Source organism: Myotis myotis, unplaced genomic scaffold, assembly GCF_014108235.1.
Source record: "Myotis myotis isolate mMyoMyo1 unplaced genomic scaffold, mMyoMyo1.p scaffold_m19_p_11, whole genome shotgun sequence".
NCBI classification, from domain to species: domain Eukaryota; kingdom Metazoa; phylum Chordata; class Mammalia; order Chiroptera; family Vespertilionidae; genus Myotis; species Myotis myotis.
In genome coordinates, this window is record NW_023416315.1 from 1,676,062 (window position 1) to 1,684,706 (window position 8,645).

Here is an 8,645-nt window from a genome sequence, read left to right on the forward strand (position 1 = left end):
GCCCAGGAGCCCTGGGCAATGAATGAAAGATGGCCGGTGGCACGCGTCCCCGGGATGTGCGAGGGCCTGCGTCTACACGCCGAGCAGCAGACAAGGATGTGCCCTGGGTCACAGACGCCCCTCAAGGCACCCAAAGAGCTCGGGCAGGAGGTGGAGCGCACCTGTGGCTCAGGGCGAGGAGGCCGCGGAGGAGGAAGAGCGCGCGGGGCGGAAAGGGCTTGGCTCGCTTTAAACTCGAGCTCCGCCTGCAGCTCAGAGCGGAGGTCTGTGCTGAAGATCAGAGTCTGGGTAGAGGCTGCGAGGCTGGGAGGCAGGCATCAATCGTATCTTTCATTTCCCAGGACCCGAGGGAGGAACAAGGCCGAAGGGGCAGCCGGTCAGGCCAGGGGACCGAGAAGGCACGCGGGCGTGGCCAGCAGGCTCCCGGGACTGTGTGCAGAGGCGGCGAGGAGAAACGGTCACTCCACGGAGCGGAACGAGATGGGAAACGGTGTCCTAAGGGCGTGAGTGGCGGCACTGGGCCAGGCCGCAGGCCACCGGCCACCCGTGGAAGGGACAGGCCTCTGGTGTCGCCTCCTGACTCCACGCCGGTCCGGGGGGCGTGAGAGATGCTGCCAGGCCCCGGGTCAGCGCCAGGCCCGTGGATGGCGGCGCGTGGACCCCACGGGTGAGCGTGGGCAGCGAGGACGCCAGGTGACGGGCAGGGGAAGAGGGACGCAGAGTGTGGTTTCCACACCTTCACTCTGGTCCTGACTCCAGAGGGGGACGCTCACTGCCCAGCGGGGCCCGTGGAGACAGCCCTGGGGCGAATCTGTCACCCACGATGGAGACGAAGCTCTGCAGCCACCGCAGGCCAGCACAGGCCAGCTGAATGCAAATAAACTCCCCTGTCACCCCAAGGGCTTTAAACACGTCGCCACGACCCTTAGCAACCCAGGGAGACACGCACCTGCCTGACGTCCACCCGGCTCACCAGTGAGCAGCGGGGAGCGGAGGCTGTGAACGACAGGGGCTGGGCTGGTCCCCGGCTCGCTCGGAGCTGGTCAGCGCCGGCCTCCTGGTCGCCAGCGTCTCCTCCTGTAAGACAAGGGCCCGCACGGGCGGCCCCTGGAGGGCTCTTGCCAGGGTGGCCTGAGGGAGGTGTGTTACATCAATACACCTGAGCCATTATTATTATTTTAAATATATCTTTATTGATTCCGAGAGGAAAGGAGAGGGAGAGAGAGAGAAACATCAATGATGAGAGAGGATCATGGCTCGGCTGCCTCCCGCACCCCCGGCATGTGCCCCGACCGGGAATCGAACCGTCACCTCCCGGTTCTTGGGTTGATGCTCAACCACCGAGCCACGCCGGCCGGGCTTAAGAACAAACCACAAAGTGAGATTCACTCTGTGTTTAAGCCTCTTTGCTGGCCTCCAGCCCTGAGGTCCTGGCTTTCAAGCGTGAGCTCATGTTCCTTTGACCACTCATCCGAGAGGAGAGCTGTGTCCGCTTCCCGCCGCCTCACTGGGAGAACGCAGCTCAGGGGGAGGCCGTGGGCGGGCGTGGACGCTGGTCTTTGTCTGGTCATCGAGTGATGTGAGCCTGGAAACATCCTGTCTGAGCGTTCTGGTGGGCACACTCTCCACCCATCAGCACGGCCCAGGCCCTCTCAGGGGGAGGGGGACGGAGTGTCACGCGGGCTCCGCTCAGACCAGCGGAAGCCTCCGCGGCCACACCGCGTGACACTGGCGAGCGTTTCCTGGCATCGGAACCGGCCTGCCCCCAGGCGTTCACCACGGGCTCGGGCAGACAGCTGTCGCCCCCGCACGGCCTGCGTGGCCTGGAGGTGACGCCCACGGCGCTGGAGGAGCGGCCCGCTGCAGGGGCAGGAGCTGACGCTGGCCTCGGAAGACGCCATCACCCGAGCGACCGAGCGTTTGTGAAACGCCCATGTACGCAGAGGTGGGTGTTACCTGACGGCAAATGGTCCCTCTGCGTCTTCAAGGCAGTGCGCCTCGCGAGCACGCGTGGGGACGGCACGAGGCCGGGCTGCGCGGGATCGAACTCGGGAGCCAGCGGGACGGGGTGAGTCCGTCCTCCTTTGCCGGTGGGCAGAGGTGGGGGTAGGAGACCTGCCCGGGATCCTCCCAAGATCGGTGAGGACGGGGGCCCTGGACAGAGAGTGCACAGGCTTCCTCTGTGGAGCCAGAGGCACAGAGAGCACGTGGGGGGCCCACGGCCCAGGATCCGTCTCCTTCCGGAGTCTTGTCCCTTGGAGGAGCCCGTCCTTCCGCTGGGAAAGGAAGCAGGGCCTGGCCGGGCAGGACCACTGAACGCGGCGTGTCAGCGAGGGCTCCACGGAGAGAGAACCAGCTGGGCAGAGGATGGATAGAGGATGACAGAGACAGAAATACAGGCGATAGATGATAGATGCATAGATAGAGATAGAGATAGAGACAGAGATACAGACAGAGATAGAGATAGAGATAAATAATAGATAGAGATAGATAGATGGATGACACATAGATATAGACAGATATAGATAATAGATAGATATAGGTAGATGGTAGATATAGATACATAGACATATAGAGATAGATACATAGGTTATAGATGATAGGTACATATAGATACAGATATAGAGATAGAGATAGAGATAAATAATAGAGAGAGATAGATAAATGGATGATACATAGATATACAGATATAGATAATAGATATAGGTAGATGATAGATATAGATATGTAGATATATAGAGATAGATACATAGGTTATAGATGATAGGTACATAGATGATAGACAGATATAGATAGATGGATAATAGATAGATAGATACCTGGATAGGTAGATCCACAGACACAGGGATGGACTGAAGGGTTATGCCATCATTGGGCCCGAACCCTGTAGGGCAGGCCATGAGGAGGGGAGGCCGTGGGGAGGGGAGGCCATGGGGAGGGGAGGCCGTGGGGAGGGGAGGCCGTGAGGAGGGCAGGCCGTGGGGAGGGGAGGCTGTGAGGAGGGGAGGCCGCGGGGAGGGCAGGCCGTGGGGAGGGGAGGCCGCGAGGAGGGGAGGCCACGCGGAGGGGAGGCCGCGGGGAGGGGAGGCCGTGGGGGGGGGAGGCTGCAAGGAGGGGAGGCTGCGCAAGGGGAGGCCGCGAGGAGGGGAGGCCGCGGGGAGGGGAGGCTAGAGTGCCCACAGGTGGGGTGTCTTCTTCCTCAGGGAATCTCAGCTCCCCCCTAGAGCCTTTGTGCTGATTGGATGGGCCCCGGTACTGGGACGATGGCTCTGGACAACGCCCACTGAGTGTGTACGTGGCTCACAGTCACCAGCACCTTCACGCGGATGCCTAGGTGAACCTCGCACAGCCGGGACCAGTACCCGCCAAGTTCACACGCGACACTGACTGTCACATCTGGTCTGGCCAGAAAGTTGCTCAGATCCTATCAGAACAGCATCTGTGCCCCAAGCTGCCCATGTACAGCCTGGCACCCCCAGGGGGCCAGCGTCTCGGATGTTTTTCTCCTCCTGGTTCCTCAGCCACAAAGGTCAAGCAGCTGACACGCCTGAGGGCTTTTCTGGGACGGCTGCTCCACGATCCTCCTCCAGCCCCACGCTGTCCAGCCTCCGCCCCGGCATCGGCCCTGCTGCGGGAGGGCGCCGCGACTGAACTCCGACTGGCTGTTGTTGAATTCCTCCTTAATGTTGACACTAGGCGACTTGTCAAGTCTATGTGCTTTTCCCTCTCTCTACATTTTTTATTTTATTGTGTTGAATGCTTACCAGGAAGTTAGAATTCACCAGCTGATGTCCTGATATATTCCCCACTTTACACAATGTTATCATTTCATTTAGCCGCTGTTAAAACTGTATATAAACCCATCAGCAGGTGAGTGGATTAAAAAGCTGTGGTACATCTACACAATGGAACACTACGCTGCGGTAAAAAAGAAGGAACTCTTACCATTTGCAACAGCGTGGATGGAGCCGGAGAGCATTATGCTAAGCTAAATAAGCCAGTCGGAGAAAGATAAATACCACATGATCTCATGCATTTGTGGAATATAATGAACAACATAAACTGATAAACAAAAATAGATCTAGAGACAGAGACGCATCGAACAGACCGTCAAACCTCAGAGGGAAGGCAGGGGAGGGTGGGGGTAAAGGGGAGAGATCAACCGAAGGACTTGCATGCATATAAGCATAACCCACGGACACAGACACCAGGGGGTGAGGGCATGTGCTGGGGGTGGGAACAGCCAGGGAGAGGTCAGTGGGGGGGAGGGGGGAAGGAGACATATGTAATACTTTAAACAATAAAGAATTTAAATTTTAAAAAAATTGTATATATAGTGCCAGGCCGGTGTGGATCAGTGGTTAAGTATCGACCCATGAACCAGGAGGTCACGGTTTGATCCCCGGTAGGGGGCGTGCAGGAGGCAGCCGATCAATGATTGTCTCTCATCATTTTTGTTGTTGTTGTTGATCCTCACCCAAAGATATTTTTCCATTGATTTTTTAGAGAGAGTGGAAGAGAGAGGGAAAGACAGAGAGAAACATCAATGTGAGAGAAACGCATCGATTGGTTGCCTCCTGCATGAGTCCCAACCAGGACCTGGGCCAGTGAGGAACCTGGTACGTGCCCTTGACCAGAATCGAACCTGGGACCCTTTGGTCTGCCGGCTGACGCTCTATCCTGAGTCAAACCGGCTAGGGTCTCTCTCATCATTGATGTTCCTATCTCTCTCTCCCTTCCTCTCTGAAATCAATAATATATATATTTAAAATTGTGTGTATTAAAACACACGGGGGTGAGAGGGAGACAGCGACAGAGGCGGAGAGGCCCCCGCGGCAGCCTTTCCTCCCGCCCAGAAAGCAGATCCGTGTGCGGGGCCATGTGACGTTTGGAGCCGCGGGACAGGCGGTGCTTGTGAACTGTATCCCGCAGCCCAGACTCCGGCTCGCTGGCCAGATGAATACTCACCACCCTGTGCGCCACCCCTGGGCACTGGCTTTTAATGGGTGTCAAAGGGGCCTGTAATGGCCCAGGCGTGAGAGCTAATTGAGCACAATTTACTCGAAGTGATGCCCCCCTCGAGGGATTTGGTGATGTGAATTCTAACTCCCGGAGAGTCTCTCGCTGTTGATCCCAAGTCCCAGCGCTGAGTACTGACCCTGCTGACTGCAGCAGGAACAGGTAGGCTGGGGGACGCTGGGGGAATCTTTTGCCAAATTATCAAAATATTTGCATAAAGTCACCCCATTTCCCATGCTCTTCCCTAAGGAATAATGGGTTTATACTGTGATGTTCTGTAAGAATAGACTATAAAAAACCGAACTGGAGGAATTAGAAAGAACTCAAGTATATTTTCTGCTCTATCTATCTATCTATCTATCTATTTATCTATCATCTATCTATCTACCTACCTATCATATCTATTTCTATCTATCACCTATCTATTTCTCTATCACCTACCTACCTACCTACCTGTCATCGATACCTGTTTTTCCTAGCTCTGTCCACGAAGGGCCAAAAGCAATGACACTCAGCAGCAATGAGCACACCTCAGGCCAAGATCTTGATTCTCAGAATAGTTTCTCCTCAAAAGGAAGAAGCCCTTGACAAAGAAAATCTTTCCGGAACTGGGACCTGGGAAATGCCAGGCGTGTCCAGAGCATCTTTCTGTCCAGGAAGGTAAGCAATGATGAAGAAAGAGGAAGGCCTTGCCAAAGGGTCCAGAGCCGGATGCGAGGGGCCCGCTGCCACGGTTGAGAACAGCCCGAGACTCAAGGCCAAGGCCGCTGACAAAGATAACCTGTCGGGGAGAAAAGAACCCATGAGTCCACGCCAATGCGAATGAATGAAAGAGTGAGTGAATGAATGAATGAACGGGAGAATGGAAGAATAGTTCCTACTTCCCAAAGGACACTAATCATGAAGTGCGTGTAGGAGGAGTGGTTCCAGCTTAAAGGGATAATGCTGTTATTCCTCAGAAAACCACCACTGGGCAATGATTGTAGGAATAACGGATTTCGGCAGCCAGCATCAGGGGCTGAAGCTAGTGGGTAAAATATTTTTGAGGAACAAAATATTTACAGTCTCAAAGTACCTCCCTCCCCTCCCCCCGAATAGCTATTTTTTAAAAGATATTTTTACTGATTTCAGAGAGGAAGGGAGAGGGAGAGAGAGAAAGATCAATGATGAGAGAGAATTATTGATCGGCTGCCTCCTGCACGCCCCCTACTGGGGATTGAGCCTGTAACCTGGGAATGTGCCCTTGGCCGGAATTGAACCTGGTACCCTTCAGTCTGCAGGCCGACGCTCTATCCACTGAGCCAAACCGGGTAGCCCCTCCCCCCCCACTCTGATAGGTATTGGTTACAAAGGGAGGGCAGTGCCAATCCAGTGGCAGAAGCGTTCAGCACACACCCCGGTCCATGCCAGGTCCACAACACCTTCAGGACAACCTGAGCTCAGGTGCCCGGTACCCGCAGGGAGAACGTACCCTGCGTCTGTGTGTGCCGCCCAAAGCCGACGACGCGGAACAAGTCATGAAGGAACAGCAGGAGGATTCACCCGGGACGTTCTAGCAAATGCCTTTTCGTTTCCTTAAAAATGGTCCTGCAATAGAAAGCCGCAGGAATGAGGTGGAGGAGTCGAGCAGCACGGCCACCCGGGGCCGGCACGGGGCTGTGGCCAGCTTCTCTCGTGACATGAGGACTCGTCACGACCACGTGGAATGGGAACGAGGTGGGGTGGCCATGAGGCCCGGGGGTCCTGACGGCCGTACGTGGGCTGACCTCCCAGGAGGCCGTGGCTCAGTGTTTAGGAAACACGCTGACGTAGTGAGGGGCAAGCGCAAGGCTGACTCTCGCCCGGCACCGGCTCTCACCCGCCCGAGGGCGGACGTGGCAAACACGGCCCTGCGCGCAGCCCGGCCTCTCCTCCTGTTTGCTTTCGCCCGTGTTCACGCTCCCCGGGCATCTGCGAGCGGGGCCCACCCAGCCCGGCCCCGCGTGTCCATGGAGACGGGAGGTCCGGCCCCCGCGGCTCGGGGGAGCCAGGTGCGACGGTCCCCCGCCCGGGAGCTGAGTCAGCAGGTCAGTGGCTCCCGCAGGGACCCTCCTGGCGGCTAATGGCTGTCCCTTCACGTGCTGAGCCCAGGTGCGCTCAGCAAACATTCACCCGGGCGTCGCGAGCATAAGCCATCGCCACGTGATTAATTTGTCATCTTGGCAGGGGGCGCTTTTACATCACCAACCAATGTGTGGGAGGCCCTTCGACTGTCCGTGTGTGTGTGCGTGTGCGTGCGTGTGTGCGTGCACGTGTGTGTGTGTGCTTGCGTGTTGAAAATGTGTCTTCCCAAACTGTCCACATGCAGCACGTCGCCTTGGACCAGGTTCCAGGAGCGTCCATGCAGTTCGCGCACCTTCTGCTCCTGCCCCGACTACAGCGACGTGCGCGCTGGCCTCTTACCTGCTGACGTGGTTCAGACGCCTCTCGTCCACGTTGAAGGCCCGAGTCCTCAACGGAGGTCATTTTTTAGAGATGTGTAAACTGATGTTCTGAGAGAGAGGAAGGGAGAGGGAGAGAGAAACACTGATGTGAGAGTTGAACATCGATCGATTGGCCGCCTCCTGCACGCCCCCTGCTGGGGATCGAGCCCCCAACTCGGACACGTGCCCTGACTGGGGATGGAACTGGCGACCTTCCAGTGCCTGGGACCACGCCCAACCCACGGAGCCACACCGGCCGGGTTTGGTTTTGTTTCTATATTTTCCTAAGACCTTGGAGCGTGGCCCCGCGGGGAGGAAGCTCGGACGGCGAGGTGCGCTCTGCCTTTCATTTGCCGTGAATTTGGAAGTCGCTCAAGGCCCTGCCCCGCGGGCTCCTCCTCTGTGACGTCATAACCACACTGCCCCGTGGGGTTGGCTGGAGAGTCGACCCCACAAACGCGAAGATGTCTCTGGGAGCCACGAAGCATTCCAGGATCGTCCGCGTGGTTGTACTGACCCATCACCCTCACTGAGTCTCAGAGCTTGGCGCCCACGTGCACAGCAGCCCATCCAGGAATAACAGATCTGATTCTCCCTCCCTCCCTCCCTCCCCCTCCCCCTCTTCCTCCCTCCATCCTGCCCTCCCTCCCTCTCTCCCTCGCTCCTCCCTCTTCTTCCGCTCTCCTTCGCTGGAACAGTCACCGGTGCCAGCTCTGTCCCGGCGCCCGCAGGGCTCTGAGGATCAGCTGCTGCACTAGGTACCCACGCTCTGTCTCACGCCACTCACGGCGGAGCGGGCCGACAACACTTCACAGAATCACTGGAATTTGCCCTCCAACGGCTGGGAGCTTTGGCTCCTGGTCACAGCCCTGCCCACCCGCCCCGCACCGGCCCTCTCCCCTGCACATGACTCCCTCCCCATCCCTGGGCCCGGATTAAAACGAGGCCAGGACGGGCCCAGGCCGCAGAGAGCGCCCGGGGTGTGAGGCGGGCCCCTTGGTCTCCCGGCCTTCCCTTGCTCCTCTCCCCGAGGCCTGAGGCAGAGGCAGGTGCCAGGCCTGTGCTCCAGGCGGAGCGGGTGCCAGGTGCGGAGGGCGTGGCCTCTCCTTCGTTGCCGGGCAGGGCCGCAGTGAGATCATCGGTGCAGGACTCCTGGCCCGGGAG

At 57.7% G+C, this 8,645-nt stretch overlaps 1 long non-coding RNA gene across 1 annotated transcript; it reads right to left on the bottom strand.

Moving 5' to 3' along the window:
* Positions 1-4,665: 4,665 nt before the first annotated feature.
* On the bottom strand, positions 4,666-8,058 carry LOC118665899. Its single transcript, XR_004970755.1, has 3 exons — positions 7,462-8,058; positions 6,491-6,606; positions 4,666-5,800 (listed from the first exon to the last, which is right to left on the bottom strand). It is a non-coding gene; the product is annotated as an uncharacterized LOC118665899 (long non-coding RNA).
* Positions 8,059-8,645: the final 587 nt, after the last annotated feature.